The sequence below is a fragment of the Pteropus medius genome, unplaced genomic scaffold (assembly GCF_902729225.1).
Source record: "Pteropus medius unplaced genomic scaffold, Ma_sr-lr_union100, whole genome shotgun sequence".
Taxonomy (NCBI): Eukaryota; Metazoa; Chordata; class Mammalia; order Chiroptera; family Pteropodidae; genus Pteropus; species Pteropus medius.
In genome coordinates this window covers 15819238-15828438 of record NW_024349225.1, presented here as the reverse complement: position 1 = coordinate 15828438, position 9201 = coordinate 15819238, and the positions used below count along the sequence as shown (strand labels likewise).

Sequence of the window (9201 nt, the reverse complement as noted above, 5' to 3'; positions counted from 1 at the left end):
CATGGGGCCCTGGCCGATGACGGGGGCTGCTGGGGCTCTAACATGGGGCCCTGGCCGATGACGGGGGCTGCTGGGGCTCTAACATGGGGCCCTGGCCGATGAAGAGCATAAAAAGGCTCCAGCCAGACCACCCGCCCCGGACAGCCGCCCTCCACCCCGCCCCTGCCGCCTTCGGCCAAGCCCGGCCCACCGTGCAGCTGTGGCACGGGAGGGGTCGGCGTGTGACTCGATGGCTAGTTATAAGCGTGAGCTGCCAGCGGCCCCACCACCGTACGCTCTGACCCAGGGCGAACTCAGGGCTCAGAACCTGAGGTTACGATCACCCCGTCCTGACCGGGTGCCAAAATCGCCCCAGACACCGTCATCCTACGTCACGTGTGTTTGTAATGAAAAGCGACATTTTCTTTAAAGGTGTGACTGACGGCAATCTTCCTAGTTTGGAACAAATTCCTCGGCTCTTAGCAGAGGAGCTGGGAAGAAAGGACACGGGACAGAGACAGCGTCACGTCAGCAAGCCGAGCCTGTCAGCGCGCCTGACGAAGCCCTCGGGAGCTGCACACGCGCACGAGGACTGTCGTCAACCCCGGCGAAAACCCCACCTACAGGAGAGACGGGGCGCTAAGCGGCAAAGGGACCGAGAGCGGCTGAAGGACAGGCCCCGAGACCCGGGCACTAAAACCGGTCCAAATCGAGGCCACTGCGGTTGGTCATTCGCGACACACGGAGACGGTGCGAACGGCTCTGGAAGCTGCAAGCAGGGTGACAGCAGGTGACAGCAGGTGACAGCAGGTGACAGCTCTGAGGATCTAGATGTGACAGGGTGGGGCAGGCACACGGTGTTGGGGACGGGCGCGGCTCACTGGTGGGAGCTGAGTGTCCAGAGACGGCCACAGCTCTCTGGTGGACAGTGTCCGGGGACGGGCGCGCCTCACTGGTGGACAGTGTCCGGGGACGGGCATGGCTCCCTGGCAGGAGCTGTAGGCGGGAAGCGGGAAGTTCGCTAGGACGGCGGGATGGAGAACACAGGCAGGCTGGAGTGACGGGGGCCTGGGGGTCACGAAGGCCCTGTGGGCGGCACGTCCACCCGCTGAAGTCGCCCTGGCGTCTGCCCGCCTCTCTCCGCCAGGAGCGCCGGCTGTGAGAGGCTGCCTCTGCCAAGTCTCCGCTCAGACGGGCCCCCACCCACCGGTGTGTGGGGACTGGGGATGCTCAGGGGCCACGCACAGGGTCGCCAGCCCGGGCAAGAGTCACCCACTGCTCCTCACCTCACACGGCAGACGCGGCCCCCCTTAGACACAGATTCGTCCCACACTGTCACTGCCGAGGAATCCCGCGGTACACCCGGTCGCCAGGAAAACTCGGGTCCCCCTTCGCCCCCAGCCCCCTCTGGGCCCCGGGTCCCTGGACTTGCTCGTCTCGTCCACTGTGCCGGCAGGCCTGACCCTTCTGGGCGCGCCCGCCTCCACCCCCACGGCCCCTGTGGCACCCACGGCGCTTCCTGTCAGCACGGCAGAGATCGTGGGACCTGGGCACAGCCCCACCTCTCGCCTTTGGCTGGGTGACACGAAGAATACGGTGGATTTTTCCCCGGGGGTCCGGACCCCAGGAAGCGCAGGGTTCTGTGAGCCAGTGCTTACGTGGGTTCCTGGAAACGACCGTGACAGCTGGCGACGTCGGAAGCCATGCGCCGGTCTCTTCCCAGGGCTGAAGACATACCAGCCATTCACCCTCACAGGGGACGCCGACGCCGCATTCACCCACCGTTTGCAGATGGGGAAGTGGGGGTATGAGAGGCCAGACAACGGGGCGCGGTCACAGTGGTGGAGCCGGCGATGGTGGCGCCGGGTTCCAACCCGGCCGTCCGACTCAGGGCCTGCGCTCCCGGCACCCCCGGGCTGCCACGTCCCTCGCCAAGCACGGCGTCCGCTGCCCGCCCGCCCCGCTCCACACCGCCGCTGCTCACAGCCTCACCGGCTCCACGGCCCGGGGCTCTGCCTCCCGGGCTGACGGGCGCAGGACGGGACGAGGTTCAGCACACGGGCCGTCAGGGGACAGCAACGCCTCAGCCACAGTGTGACAGAAGCCTGGCTCCCATACAGGGCGGCTGCAGCGGCGTTAGGACATGAACCGCCCAGTGCAGAGGGCGGCAGCCAGGCCCCGTCACAGGGCGCCACAGGGACCCTCGGCCTGGAGGGCACCAGGGAGGCGCCCCCGGCATGAGAGGCGCTCAGAAGGTGCAGCCCCCGCAGCCGCGCGTGTGGCAGGGCCGGCCACTGGGTCTGTGGCCGCACACCCGCCAGAGTCCCGTGTGTGTGGCATCAGTGACTCTCTAGTGGGGACGCTGCAGTCTGCAGAAAGCGCGAGGGAGACTCTGTCGGGGGACAGGCCGTCCCGACACTGCCGCCGTCGGCCAGTGGCAGAAGCGCCCGCTGCCCGGCTGTGTCCTCACACGCGGCCCCACGTCGGGGCCCAGCCGCCTGCAGGCCCTGCTCCCCGGAGGGCACGAGGGGCAGGCAGAGGGGGCGGCGGGAGCCATGTGCCCTGCCACCCCTGGCCAGAGGAGTGCGGAGGCCTAGCTCGCCGCCTCGTGCCTCAGTTTCCGCTCTGGGGAAGCGGGATCGGTGCCGCCGCCCAGAACGGCGCTGGTCAGGGGGCCTCCCTGACACCCTCGCACGGGCGCCTACCCCGCTGTCGGCATCTCTGTGACAACAGACACCATTTGCGCTCTCGGTCCCCACCGGTGACTAAGTGGCAGCAGCGTCTCCACATCGATAAACACATCAGCTGCCGAGGACTCGGGAGGGGCGGGCCGGGGGGCGGGGGCCGGGGGAGCCCACAACATGACCCTTCCCGGCCCGCGGCCCCTCTCCCCGGGGCGGGCGAGTGCTCCGTTTACTGCCTGGCAACCAGGCCGGGCCTAAGCTTGCTAAAGTATGAGTGCTTTTCTGGCTGGAGTACCGGAGAGCCCGCAGCCCTACGGAGAGAGAAAAATTGAACACACCAGGCCGTGGCTCCAGAAAGGGCAAGAATTAGGCTTCACACCGAGCAGGCTGGACCATGGCATTCTTCGGATAATGCTTAACAAACCCCCAAACAAAGGGGGCCAACTTCGCTGCGTGTCCGCAAAGTGTGTTCTCAGCAGATTCGGGCTCGGCGAGGCCCGTCGGCCCGGCCGCCCCGGTCCCGCCCCGGGCTTCCCGCTTCTCCGTGGGTCCCCCCCGTCTGAATTCCTACGGGTCCTGCCAATCAGGATTCCTCACCTCGGCCTGAGGGGACTTGGCAACCAAGGCAAACGGTGCTGCTTTGCGATTAGATCCCGACCCTCGAAAAACAACTGCCTCCCCACCCACACACACACACACACACACACACACACACACGCCAGCACCGCTATCCGAGGCCGCACGTCGGGGGTTCCCCGGCTGACTTCTGAAGATGAAGGGTGGGGAGGACGAGCTCCACGCCGCGCCCCACCTCTCGGCCTCAGCCGACGCCTCCCGCATTTGCTCGGGGCCACGCAAGTCGGCTTACCGCCACCATCCCAGAAGCTCGAACCTGAGGGGACTCCTCTGATGCCATCGTCACTGCTGTTTTTAAAACCCTGGTCATCGTTAGTACATCTAGTATTCGTGCACCTACGAGAGTGCCAGCGTGGAGAACTGGTAGGCGGGCTTCTGCCGTTTGCTCTGCGTCTCTACGGCAGAGTCCGCAGGGTCGGGTAGGAACAGCGAGAGGGACGGAAGCAGGTGCACATGTCCGAGGTCGCGCACGAGCCTCACTGAACTTCCTCACTGCCGAATGCAGCTTTCCATCCGGTCCTTTCCGGCCCTCCGTGGTGCCCCACTTATCCCTCACCCAAGTTCCCCAGGATCTGCGCATCAGACAGGCCCTTCCGACGCTTAGTGGGGAATGGGAATTTAAGGTCTGGAGGCTGGATCGGGGTCCATACATATGCACCGTCTGCAAATATCAAGAGATCAACACTTTTTCTGCAGAAGAAGCCACCTCTCCACTTCAGAAACTGGCCCCGGGGGCCACAGCCCCACGACACCCCCTACTGATTCCGTGACCTCGGGGAGGAGACGCTGTTAGGGTCCCTCTCCATAAATCGAGGATGACACGTTTCACCCCTCACAGAAGTCCCCAGGGCCCTCCCAGGGCTGAGTGAGATGAGGAGCAGAGAACATTCTGGTGCCTCTGAAGAAAAAGATTCAGAAATGCGAGATGTTCAGCTTTCTAAAATGATCTCCGAGACTCTAGTTCTGGAAGATTCATGCGTGTGGCTGCCCAGAACCCCCAAACCAACTGCAACGTTGCCGCCGAGAAGGTGCACCCACCCCCAAACCACAGCCCAGGGCTCAGAGTTATAAGCTGTTTGTGGCTGGAGATCTGACAGATTTAAGTGGTGGCCTCACAGGCGCAGAGGCCACAGAGCTGGCATAGGGTCCAGCTCCACCCCAGGAGACAGAAGGGCCTCCAGGATGGCTGGAGGCAGGGACGAGGGGACCCGCAGCCTGACCACAGACAGAGTGAAGAGCGGGCTTTATACACAACGGCTACCCTGTGTGCGGGAGGTGATGTGCATGCTGCTGAGCGTACGCTGACCACTAAGGGTCAAAGCCCACGCCACTGGGACCCATGGGTGATAGGTCCACTGTGTGTGTGTGTGTATGTGTGTAAAGTGCGTGTGTGTGTGTGTGTAAGGCTGCCACAACGCACTGTCCTCTGACAGTGAAGCTCGGCTGCCCAGAGGGTTGCCTCACTGACCCGACCGTAAATGTTAAGTTACCTGTCGCCTGACCGGTGATTCTGCCGACTTTTAGGTTATCCGTATAATTTAGGCGTGTCCTGCCCAGAGATGGCAACGGGCTTTCGCTGATAAAGCGACCTCTCACGCAGCCCCCTTGTGACCCATGGCCCAGGGCTGTGATGGCCGACGGGGTTAGGAGCACGGACGCCTCACGCAACGGACAGAAGTCAGCACATGGCGCAGCCCAGCCCCGGCCTCCGGACCAGACACGTCCGCTTCCTGCTGGGACTGGACCCTGGGTCCTGGGCCTTGCGACTTCCCTGTCCACATACTGCCCCCGTCGTCCATCCAACTCAATACCGTCACAGGCCGATGCCCCTCAATCGCTGCCTCCAGCCACACCCCCAAACCCTAAACTCGTGACCTCTCCCCTGGACACGCAACACACGTCCTGACCATAACGAGGCCAAACAGAACTCTCTGCCGTGCCCCATCCACGTGACAAGCTGCCCACGCGGCAGCTAGTGGGGTCTCCACTGCCTGGACACCATCTTTGGTCCCCGTCTACCTGCCACCCCACACTCTGGGTCAAGGGGTGCTGCAACGCCTGAGCCCTTCTACCTCTCTCTGTCCCCACTGCTCCCCCAGCTCTTGACCGCCGACTCCACCCACAGCAGCCACAACGAGCCGGCTGAAGATGCAAATCAGACTTTGCCCCCACCCCGGACAAAGCCCCCCAGTGGCTTCCCGACGACTTAGAACAAAATCCCAAATCCCGGCTCTAAGGTCCAGTCTGATCTCGCCAGCACCTCCAACCCCGAGCCACGCCGCTGCCCGCTCCTTGACTCAGCTCCGGCCACGCCGACTTCTGTGCCCCGAACACGTCACGGTCACTCCCGGCACGGCGCCTCTGCGATGGCCGCGTTTTCTGCCTGGAGCAGCTGCTGCCCGCTTCGTCACGTGGACCGCCGATGCCGGCATTCGGGCCTCGGCTCAGACAACCCCCTGCTCCCCCCACCCCAAGCGCCCGTCTGGTCACGTGACACGTCGCCCTACACAGCACCGCTTCTCTCATCTGTGCCCCCCGGAGCCGGGGCCGGCAGACGGAGGTCAGAGGTACCACACTCGGTGCCTGCCCGCCCTCCGTGGGGACGCACACCGATGCCGTGCGGCTGATGTCCCTGAGCGGCAAGCGGAGTGCGCCCACGGGGCCTCTCGCACGCCCCTTCCAGTCACAGCTTCAGTCCAGCAGGACTGACGGGCGTCTGCTGAGCCGGGCAGGTTTGCCAACACAGAAGCCCACCCGGCCCCCGAGCCCTGGCCACCTCGCACCCGCCTGAGCACCACTGGGAAGAGGGGTGGCCTCCTGCTGGGCGCGTGCCTTTCCCATGGGAGGAGCAGGGGGACAGACGGCAGGACATCCTCAGACAGAATTCTGGTCAGCCCGCCTAGCCACGGACGGGAGGAAGCACCCAGGCCTGTCACCTTTGGGACAGCCGAGCGCCTCGGTCTCCCCAACGGTGAGATGGGTGACAGGAAAAACGGAAGCCGACCTCACAAAGCTCTGGCACGGAGGACATGCTTGATGTTCGCGAGGATGTCATGTGTGCCTTGGCCACACAGCCACAGCGTGGTTCCTGGTTTCGGTGTGAGCACGGAGCGGGCAGCAAGCTCCCCAGCCTCACCGCACGGACCCAGGGAGGAAAATTAAAGGGTCTCGTCTCCACTTTGCAGCGCCGGCTCATCACACACCTGGAGGGAAGTTCTCAGGTGGAGAACGTTCTGCGGGAACCCTGGACCCTACTCACTCACCCACGCCGGGGAGCGTGGAGCCTGGGGCGCGAATCTCATCTATAAAACGGGACGGCTGGTGAGACCGGGGCTCACGGTCCTGTCGGCCCCAACGCAGGGGTTCCGTGACTGCTCTCGCCCCTTCCCACGACGCCCACAGAACCAGTGGCCAGAAAGCGAGCAGGGACAGCGCACAGGTGTCCAGGACGCTGAGTCTGGGGCCGCCTGGGAAGGCTGAGCTCTCCAAGGCGGACACGCACGTGGGCTTCCTCGCAGAGGACCGGTCCAGGCCCCGTGAGGACCAGCTGCTGGCATCTTCACCAAGGACCAGATGGGAGGGATCGAGGCTCGGGCCGGAAGTGGGGAAGCCTCACGGCCAGGATGGATTGTCAAACACAGCAACAGGCTGCTGAGAGAAGCAGCATAAGCGTCTTTCCCAAATGCCTCCATTGGCCCGATGGGCCCTTGTCTACTGTGGGGGGCCTCAGATGTCTGGGGGTGGAGCAGGGAGGACGGGCAGGGGCTCTAAGACACCCCACCTTTGCCAGCCATGTGACCCTGCTCCCCGGAGTTGGCCAGAGCATGGACTAGCTAATTAGAAAAGGGATGGTCCCTCTGCCCAGACAGTAGAGAGAATGCACGGCTCAAGCAGACCCCAAGGCTGAGACCCAAGCGGGGGCAGCGTGAGACCCCGAGCGGTCACTGTACGGGCAGGAGGGCCCGTGTCCCACGTCCAGGGGTTGGCTGGACCCCCGCTTTCACTCTCTCTGTCACTAGGGACAATCTACTTGCACCTTCTAAGCTTTAACTTCCTCTCTGCAAAAGCAGGTTCAAGGATTCTGACCCCGGCGGGCTCGTGTGTCAGGTGAGCTGGTGCAGTGTCACGCGGACGGACACCCAGTGAGCGTGATGCTCCCTTTGCTCCCGCAGGCCCTGGGTCTGTGCGGGAAGCGCCCTAATCGGCTGCGGGGTCTCACCGGGACCCGGAGCCGGGAAACGGCCGGGAGGGTGCGGGGGAGAGTTAGGGGGGTCCAACGTGTCAGTTCCTTTGCCTCGCTTCACAATGGACCCTCGACCCCAAAACCACCCCTACCCCGCTCCCGGACGACGAAGGTGCACAGCTTCAAAACCCAGAGTCTGAGGGGTCCACACTTGGCTTTTTACAAACAAGGAAACTGGGGTCTCGAGGAGCACGTTGCCTGAGACCACCCAGATCCTGGGAGGCACCAGGGTTCAAGTTCAACCCACCCGGCTCTGAAGACAAGCCCTTTTCCGTTTGTTAATGCCTCTGAGAGGTGTTCTGAGCATTCTTAAGATTGAGTCTAGAAACGATTCGAGGAAAGTAAATGATAGCGTCACACGGTAAAGAATGTTTGGTGCTAGATTAGAACAGACGATTTTCACGTCCTACAGAGTCCCAGGCGCGCCTACCTGTTCTCCACTCTCTGCCTCTGGGTTAAGAGCCAAGAGACAAATACAATAGGGATTGGTGGTAGGACTGGGTTAATAGGAAAAATAAATCAAGATGGCCCTGATGTGTTTGTCTTGATAACAGGAAGCACGGGAGCTTTAAAATACAGACTAAGCCCCTAGTCCCTGCCTAGTACGAGGGTGACACGTGTGCCTGAGCCATTGTCCCCAGGCTTACAACAGAGTCTTGTTGAGAAATACACTATTCCCGACAAATCTGTGAAAAGCCAGTTAGGGGACGTCACCCAAAACGGGTTTGCTAAAAACGACAGAGAAAAACTAACAAACGACAATTATAACAAACTGAGTAACCGCTCTGTCTGTCTAAAAACACCTTCATTTCAGAAATCAGTGCACAGACCGCGGCCCGGTACGTGTAAACGGTGTAGGTCGAGGCCCGCCTGTCCTGAGCGTGAACTCCCCGCCAGGGCCTTGTCTGGTTGTATGGCTGTGGGGCCGGGCCGAGTTATTCATTAACTTCCTGTAGGAAAACCGAATAATAAAACTCAAGTGTGTTAAGCAGATCCAGATGAGGGGTTTTAAATCACCCCAACGTCACTAGGCTTTAAACCGCTGTCATTCCTCCTGGAACAAATATGCTCTACCTGGCTCTCGCACCACGTCATTAAATGGAGATAACAAAATTTATGGCCATCCCAGGGGGTGACCGGATGGACGCCCTCCGGGCCAGGCCGAGCCAGCGCAGAGGAAGAGCTGACAGGCAGTGCAGGGACAGGTAGGTGGCCCCGAGTCACCTCCCAGCCCTGTGATTCCACACGCACAGAGACTGGGGGCAGAAAGGGGTCTGGGGATGAGAAGTGCCACGTGGCAGCGCCGGTGCCATCTCTGTGACCAGCCCTGGAGGTCCTACCCCCACCCCTTTGTCACAGCCGCTTAGCTGATCCCTCTCCAGGGGCTGCCGTGTGAGGAACAGCAGGCGGCTCTCCACCGCGCCTGCTGCCACAGGGACAGCAGGACTGCGTGAGGCCGCACCAGGGCAGGGGACAGGCCCTCCCAGGCCGGGCCACAGGCAGACGAGCCGTGGTCACAGGTTCCCGTTCTGGTGGGACCACACGCACCTAGGTTACAGCTGGGGACGGTGTTTCCTGTATTACAACAGGAACGTGTGTACTCCGAGCACTGTTCCCACATCTGCACGAGGCGCACCGTGCGTGAGCGTGTGTGTGTGC

At 62.5% G+C, this 9201-nt stretch overlaps 1 protein-coding gene across 1 annotated transcript in view; it reads right to left on the bottom strand.

The window, feature by feature from the left end:
• LMX1A (LIM homeobox transcription factor 1 alpha) overlaps positions 1 to 9201 on the bottom strand; it is a 113518-nt gene that overhangs the window by 49951 nt on the left and 54366 nt on the right. The gene's annotated exons all lie outside the window — the stretch shown is intronic.